This window comes from Silurus aristotelis, assembly GCF_946808225.1.
Source record: "Silurus aristotelis genome assembly, chromosome: 10".
NCBI lineage: Eukaryota > Metazoa > Chordata > Actinopteri > Siluriformes > Siluridae > Silurus > Silurus aristotelis.
The window spans coordinates 11,060,770-11,069,626 of NC_139583.1; positions in this window are offsets into that span (position 1 = coordinate 11,060,770).

The window sequence follows — 8,857 nt, forward strand, 5'->3', positions numbered from 1 at the left end:
TGTGTGTGTGTGTGTGTGTGTGTGTGTGTGTGTGTGTGTGTGTGTGTGTGTGTGTGTGTGTGTGTGTGTGTATGTGTGTGTGTGTGTGTGTGTGTGTGTGTGTGTGTGTGTGTGTGTATGTGTGTGTGTGTGTGTGTGTGTGTGTGTGTGTGTGTGTGTGTGTGTGTGTGTGTGTGCATGTTGTGATTATAGTAAACAATAAAGACTAGTTTAAAAGGAAAACCCCCAAAAATTTTATTACGACAAATACACATTGAACTTTTATTCAAAATATATTTTCTTATAAGAGCATTGCATAAATACTGTATAAAAAATTGCAATGGGTGTTAAGTTGGGGTAAAATGTGCTCACTATTAACCCATAATATATGATTTACATTATCTTCATCCTCATCAAATGAATCAGTGATGCCTTGTGCTCTGTAGATGGGAGCAGAGTCATCTTGGAAGAGAATACTTCACCTTCAGCGTAGATGCGTTTTATCAAAAGATAAAGATGATTTGTCAGAAGAACCTTGTATTGAATTACACTAAGCCTTATTTTTGAATAGGAATGAATCAGCAAAATGTCACAAAATGTCCACAGTTCACATAATATAACAGAGCCACCAGTCAACCACCTGTCATATACTTGATATAAAGCTCTGTGTAGGGTAGCAGAGGTGGGAAGTAACGAGGTACAAATACTTCGTAACTTGTACTTAAGTAGATTTTTCTGGTATCAGTACTTCACTATAATTTTTTTACTTTTATTCACAGTATTTTTACATAAATATTTGTCCTTTCTACTTTTCAAACTTTTTTTTTTTATCTCACTGCATATGCCGTTTTCAACCTCATCAACCACATTTCCTGGCTCTCACACACCACAGGCGTAGGCTAGTTTACAAAGCAAACAATGAGAAGTCAGAAGGCAACAAGAAGTCTGGGGCTAATGTGGATGAGACAGAGGGAGTCAGTGATGTAAACATTACTGAGAACAAAAACATTCCTGATCACCTGATCACCTGATCATCATCATCTTTACTCTACTTGTGTTCTATATGGTGGATAATCAGCCTGGATACCAAAATAAGAAATTCTTTTGTATTGATATATTAAATAGGGCTGTAAAAATTAACACCTTAATAAAGTGTAACGGAAATGAATTTTAAGTGCGCATTTCTGTTTGACCATTTTTTTTTTAGAAATATAAATAAATAAATATAGAAGAGGTAAAATTAAAACCTTGAACGCAACATGTTTATTCAAGACCTCCTTTCTTTACTCAGATATAAACAAAATAAATAAACTTCACCGAAAAGCATTCGTTTTACAAGTGCACCAACTTGGTGCCACCAAGTCTCAAACCAGCACCAAAATCTGCATGATGCACACAATGAACCCTCTGTGGTCGGCAAATGCCCCAGTGCGTTTTGTGGCAATTTTTCTTTATAAAGCAGGAACAAACTTAAATTACTGTCTTTTTTGATCATACAGATAAGAGCAATACATCATTTGAATTCGTAAAGGGTCTACTTTTATTGGTATACACTCATAATAACAACAAAATGCTGTGCTTTTGTAAAATAAAGAAAACAGATAGGAAGGGCTCCCTGCTGTCTCTGTCATCTCTCTTCACATACATAAATAAAACAGTCTGAATCTCAGGGAATACTTGCCTTACAAGCATAATAATAATAATACTTTTAAATAAGCATATTCACATTTAAAACAAATATTCTCTAAATATGTAATCTATGTAAAAGTTAGAAGAGGTACGGTTTTTCCGGTATCACCTCATTAACCGTCCGTGTGGAAACAGCAAAGGTTCCATTTGGTGTCCATATGATTTACGTAATTTAAAACACCATAATTACTTTTAAACATTTAAAATAATATTTTGTCTTCATGCTTTATGTTGATTAGCGTTTCACTAATACAAAACATTATGACGTGAGGTCCAGTTACCAGCGTGACACTAAAACAGGAAAACAGGTAGTAATAAAAAAAAAAAAGTAGTAATGGCTACTTTTTATTTAAGTACATATCAGAGCCCAATCCTCTTTACTTTAACTTGAGTAAAAAAAGTATAGTCAGTACTTCCACTTTTACAGGAGTATTTTAAAGCATTATTATCTTTACTTTTACTTAAGTGAAGGATGTGTGTACTTTTGCTATTTCCGGGCAGCAGTGATGGAGGCACTGGGCAGAATTCAGATAATTACTAAGTGCATTGAAAACACATCATCACAGATAAAAAAAGAAGTATGGCTGTTATATATAGAAGGATATAAATAATGCAATCCTATCCAGGGTGTATTACTGTTTCATATCCAATGTTTCTGAGATAGGCTCTGGATCCACTGCCATCCTTACAGGAATAAAGAGGTTACTAAAGATGTATAAATGAATTTTAAAAACTATGGCTATAGAAATTAGATTGTATGATGTCTAGGAATGTGTTTTGGATTTGACAATAAAATTTTTTTATTTCTTTCATAGAAAGAATTTTATTTTATATTTATTAAATGTATTCAATATGATGAGTCTCTAAATGTGGACAAACATTAGCCCATGAAACATTTTTAATACCCTTTAAGAGGACTAGTATTATTTCCATTTATTATTTCCTAGCAGTTACCTATTCAGGGGGCAGTTTCAGGACACCCTGAATGCAATGGCAGTCCATCGCAGAGTAAAATTTAAACACATGAACTTTTTCACACCTTGGAGCCATTTTACAGCTGGCAGTTATTAGGAAATGGGAGGAATTTGGGAGACCCGTAAGAACATTGACATCTCAACACAGAAAAGAGTTCGAAGATAGAATCCTAGATGAAACTTTTTCTCCAAATGTTTACTTGTCATTTAGACATGACATCTTGGTTCAGTCTGTGAATAGGTTATTTTCTAGTAGTTAAATTTTAGGGCAAAATATGAAAACATTGTCTTAATTTGCATAACATTTCAGACAATGTCCACTAAATGTAATCAAATGAGTTGAATGAAAACCATTTGAAAGCTACTTTGATTGCTCATTCTGGGTTTGAAGCTGCCACTAGTTTGACTTGTGTACAGTGGAATGCAGAGTGAAGTATAATGATTTAATGATTCCTCTCCTTCCCTTCACCCTATCTCTTCTCAATGTTTGCGCTTGCCATCAGCCCAGCAGAGCTTAGCTCAGACTTGACAGATGACGAGCCGCAGCCCCAGGGCTGACGCTGTAATCAAAGTCCTGTCACACTTGTCAATAGTCTGCTATCACAGCAACACTGGTTGTGACTGATGTAAAGAAGGGTGGTGAAGGGGGTTATCCCACACCAAGAATAAAAAAGTCAGGTTGTTTAAATGCTATGCAAACTATATAATACTAATCAAATATACACTGCCTGTAAGAATTTGTACTTCATAACGAAGATGCTCTTGTTTCAGAATAAAGTTGTGCTCCACTTTACCCCCTTAGTAACTATTTTGTCTACCAGCTTCCAACCAAAATTGAAATGCCTTACATTAAATTTCTCACTGGACAAAGTTTGTTCTCAAAAGCTTTTCTGGGTTCTCTCCAAAAAAATCTTCTATTTAGGCCTATATTCACCATTACAATACTTGGCAACAACTTTGAATGATAACGCTAACTCTTGAGGATCCCTACTGTAAGTTGAGCCCTGACAACAGAGGCCTTGATTTACTAATGGTGTGTAATACAATCAACTAACAAATACAAAAGAGGATAGTGTCTTTCACTTGCCCCAAAATAGCACTTACCCAATTTTAAAGGCTTACATGCAATCTGGGGCTTTTCTACTTAAAAATGCAAACCACAGGGTAATGTGTATGCCATGAGGTTACTTTACCCGATACAATATGTTTTGCTAAGTTTAAAAGTCCTCTCAGGTCTGGCGATTACAAATAAGTACAGTCATATTCAAGAATTATTTTTGCCTTTTCAGGTTGTGTAATAACAAAGAATTAAAAAGCAATTGCACAAAGGCATGCTACAATAATAACATGTCCTAAAATGAGAAGATATTACCATGGCAATGTCTGTTTCATATTAATGTTAGATAATTGCTGCACTTCAGATTACCAGAACAGAAAAAAACACTCATTTGTTTACTTTTTTATATTATGACTACAATAGTTTGGGATGCATCATATTTTCTTTAATAGGTGTTATACAAAAAAGTACACAACAAAAACCCATTTTGCACATTATATTCAGTCAGAGAATTTCATGTGATGCAATTGATCAGATTGCACACCAAAGCCTTTAACAAGATCAGCTCAATTCTTCATTGTGTATTGGTTGTGTATTAGTTTTCTATCGTACACATGATGACAATGTATATGTAAATTATAAGCTTGATGCCTTTTAGAAAAAATTAAGAAGGATCTTATTGTATGTTAAGTGCACTCTTTATTCCTGAAAGCTGTTTAGTAAAGCAAACTTTAATACACAGAAGACATATATCAACCAGTTCTCAAAAAAATTATTCATCTTACACAGGAAAGATAATTAAATTATAAGTTTCTCTTTTAGAGTAGAGATACAGGAGCTTTCAGAACGTGTGGGAAGTTTGACGGCGAGTTGACAATATCCTAACTAGATGACAGTTTATTCATAGATCATTCCAGTAAATTTCTAAAACAGAAGCAGTTACTGACTTTTGAAGATAAAGCACAAAGCATAAAATTAAGCATGCATACTTGAATAAAACATGAATAAAAACTAAAATGGGTAGATCTACAGATCCTAAAGCAAATAGTTTGATTTTAGAGGTACAGTTTTATATAAAAGTAGATGTAAATGGAATCCTTTAAGAACAATGTGGAGTATACTATATACTAATGTTCTAATTAATTTATAGTCATATTGTCATGGATACAGTTGATCCCTCTTTATGCTCTTTGCTAACTAACATTTTTATTTAGTTGATCATTACAACTCATACTGTCTTAATACAGATTCTAACACAGATACTCATAAAACAATTCAGGAATTTATTTTTCAAACATATCAAACAGAAGTGGAAGCACAGTTGGCTAATTCAGTACAGATTTTCAAGTGATCATTGTTAATCACAGTGATAGCACTCTCAAACCAGATCTCCATACTTTCCAAAGTTTTAGCCCTAAATAGGATACTACCAATATGTACCTATGTTTGGATTTACATTTAAATTTGGCAGATGCTTGTCTCCAAAGCAATTTGCAAGTGATGCAGAATACAATCTAAGTGTCTAGCCAATAAAGGGGCTGACAGTGATACAAGTGTTGCAAGTTTCCACCAATTGAGCAATTGAGCAACACAAGTGCAGAATGGATGTGGAGAGAGAGAGAGAGAGAGAGAGAGAGAGAGAGAGAGAGAGAGAGAGAGAGAGAGAGAGAGAGAGAGAGAGAAAGAGAGAGAGAGTGAGAGAGAGAGAGAGAGAGAGAGAGAGAGAGAGAGAGAGAGAGAGAGAGAGAGAGAGAGAGAGAGAGAGAGAGAGAGAGGAATGGACTGAACAAGTATTGATACTCTAATTTTCTAAGACTTACATAGTGACTCAAGGGAACAAAGCTTACTTGCTTCATAACATAATGTTGAATTCTGTATTATGATTAATCAGATAATATGTTGTTGTTGTTTTTTTTTAATCAATTTCTATCATGTCTATTGTAACAACAACTTACCAGCATATGCTCCACATAAACACATTTTAAAAAGTGCAGTTGTTGAAGTTGTCTATAACATTTATTTCTGGAAGGAGGTTCTGTGTTTTGTGCTTTGAGGTTTACAATTTATTTATAGTGTCTTAACTTATTAACACAAAATTATTAACACAAAATAAAAGATTGAATGGTTGTCCTTTTTAAGAAATGAAATTGTTCCGCAGTCTTAACTCTGAAATAATAATATTTATGAATACTCTGGTATAAAAGGAATAAAACATTTTTAAATGTGCCATTATAAGAAACATTTTATTATATAATAATAATAATAATAATTATAGTAGTGATAATAATAACAATAATAATAATAATAATAATAATAATAATAATAAATAATAATAACAATAAACAATAACAACTAATGTAGACATATATAAAAAAAAAAAAAAAAAGAGACAGAACTCACCAAAATAACGTTTAAAACAGATAAAATTCTCTTCTGATGAACCGTTAATATAGTTTGCTTTGTTTGAGCCACTTCAGGTAAGACAGACACAGATGACACTTCTGTCATCTGCAGCTGCAGCAGCTGACATTACTGGGCCATTTTTATCTAAGAGAACAAGTCACCCTGCCAAGACCCTGATGTTCACAGCTTTGACAAGTTTCCACACCTCTTTGACGTGCCTGTATTCTGAGGGCTCTTGCCAACATGTTATCACGTCTCACAGTCATTCCTCAGCCCTGACCTGACACGTTAAAGTTGTGTATAGGACATTTTGAGACAAGCAGAGTGACAGACTGTTTACACTACATACAATAATGTGCAAAAGTCACAGACAGCTCTCATTTTTATTATAAAAATGATTGTCCTTATTTTATGTCCTGAGCAAAGTTCTGATAAAAAAAAAATCTAAATTTAAGTTAAAGGAGGCATGAATTCCAAAACAGTACTTTTTAACTAATTATAGTATGTGCGTTCGTGTGTGCATGCATGCGTGTGGGTGGGTGAGTGAAAAAAAAATCTAAATTACCATAAACATATAGAGAGCACCTTTGAGTTAAAGACATCTTTTTATATTTTAGAATACTTTATTTACCCCCAAAGTAAAATTGGGAATCATCACATATGCCAGAAATGTAGGAAGCTGGGGTCAAAATACAGGGTCAGCCATGTTACAGCACCCCTGGATCACAGAGGTTTAAGGATGCTGCTCAAGTGCACCAAGAGTGGCAGCTTGGGGATACCCAGGCTTGAAACCCTGACCTTCTGATTAGTAACCCAGAGCCTTAACCACTAAACTACCACCTTCTCTATCGTATAGATGCTGCATTTGATCATACTTGCATAGATTAAGTGCAGTATAAAAAAAAGCAACTGGGAACTCAGTTATGCAAAAGAGCTGAATCTAACTCTCTATAGCATTTGAAAAAACCTACCAACAATATTCTACAACATTTTCACTCCACATAACTCCACTCTAGGTTTTTGTATTGTTTTTACACCATTCTGTAAAAAAACCTTCACTTTTGTGTGTTATAATCCCTGGTAATCAGCAGTTTGTTTGTTTTTTATGCTTAAATCACTACTGGCACTGAAATATTGGTCTTAGTCACTGAGATCAAATTTTCCTACATTCTAATGTTTAATGTAAACATTTACTGTCACATTATGTAATCCTGACACATATTTTGCACACCGTGTTGGCTATTTAAATATCACTGGTCCTAATTTACACTATAAATGATGTGATTTAAGTCATATTCATTGAGCAAACGATTACATTGTGTTTTGTTTTTTTTTCTAACAGGATCTGCTTTTAAAGATATCAAATATAATTAAAGTGTCTGGTAAGTTATACTGCATAAATAAAACAATATCAGCATGTTTTAGCCTTAAATAAATTGTCTCAATATAGTATATATTTACAATACAAACCGAATTTTCTATATTTGTAACCAAAAATGTTTTCTTTGCTTTTTTTTACATTAGTCTACATTAAGCTGAATGTCAAGGTTGAATGCATGAAATAATGGTGTAACGCATGTTGAAATAACTAAGGTTGTATAGACATCTTGTCATATGCAAGAGCAAAAGATATCAGCGTCCAACAGTGTGCTTATTCGTCATTTTACTCAAATCCATCCAACATGATGGCCATATCTGTGTGCTTCTAGGCTACCTACTGAGTCTGCTTGTGTTCACCATCTGTGTCTGCATCTCTAATCCAGCTAAGTGCTGCCACTGCTGTTGAGTGAGCAGCTTTCCACACAAAGCAATGACAAGTCAAGCAGCTCATCCAGACAGGCACACACACGTCTTCTCCCTGATCTTCAAAACGCTGGATTTCATCTCCTGCAATGTGTGAATAAATGGGACAGGAATGTGGCGCTTTGGCAGCTCCAACCGGGAGTGTCACGCCAGATCGTGTCCCCTGCCATCTCTGGATGGACGGAGCAGTGCGGGAGGTCACAAACAAGCGCTCAGCTCATTTCTGGCACGTCGCATTTGAAAGACTCCTGTGTGGAGAGACAGCGAGGCAGAGACGAGAGAAGGACAGTGACGAGACTGATGCCGCATTGGCCAGGCTTTGATAGAACATGAGTAGGTGTCTTGTCACATCAGTTTCTTGCTCTGCAATGTCAACGCTCCTGCCATGTTGACTAGTTTGGTGTTTAGTGCAGTTTGGTTGCCTGCATTCCGAAAGTGAAATGTTGCACTTTCTCTTCTAACACAGGTTGACATTATACTGATTTTGGGCAAATCTATTATTAAGTTAATAGATTGATGGGCTATGTGATTTGCTGAGTTCTGTTTTCATTTATTTTTTATTTTTTGCTTTTCGCCGAGGTTAAAAATGAAAAAATGTGAATTTGAAAGTAATTGATTCCTCTTTTTTAAAGTAACCACTCAATTCTGGTCAGGATTGCAGTTAAAACCCCTGTTGTTATTTATTAATTCATTTGTTTGTTTGTTTTGCAGTTAAACTTGAACTTTTATAACTTGCCTTTTCAGTTTTGTTGTTGTTCTTGTTGCTGTTGTTAATGTTGCTGTTGTTCTTCTTCTCTTCCTCCTCCTTTGTCAACTCCGAAGGAAAGTGATATGACAGAAATATTGTATCACTAAACATTCAACCATGATTAAACCCTTTAAAGCTAATACCCTAGCAGGAACAGCAGTGTATTGACATATCATTTTTGATCAGGCAATCCATCTGCTTGCC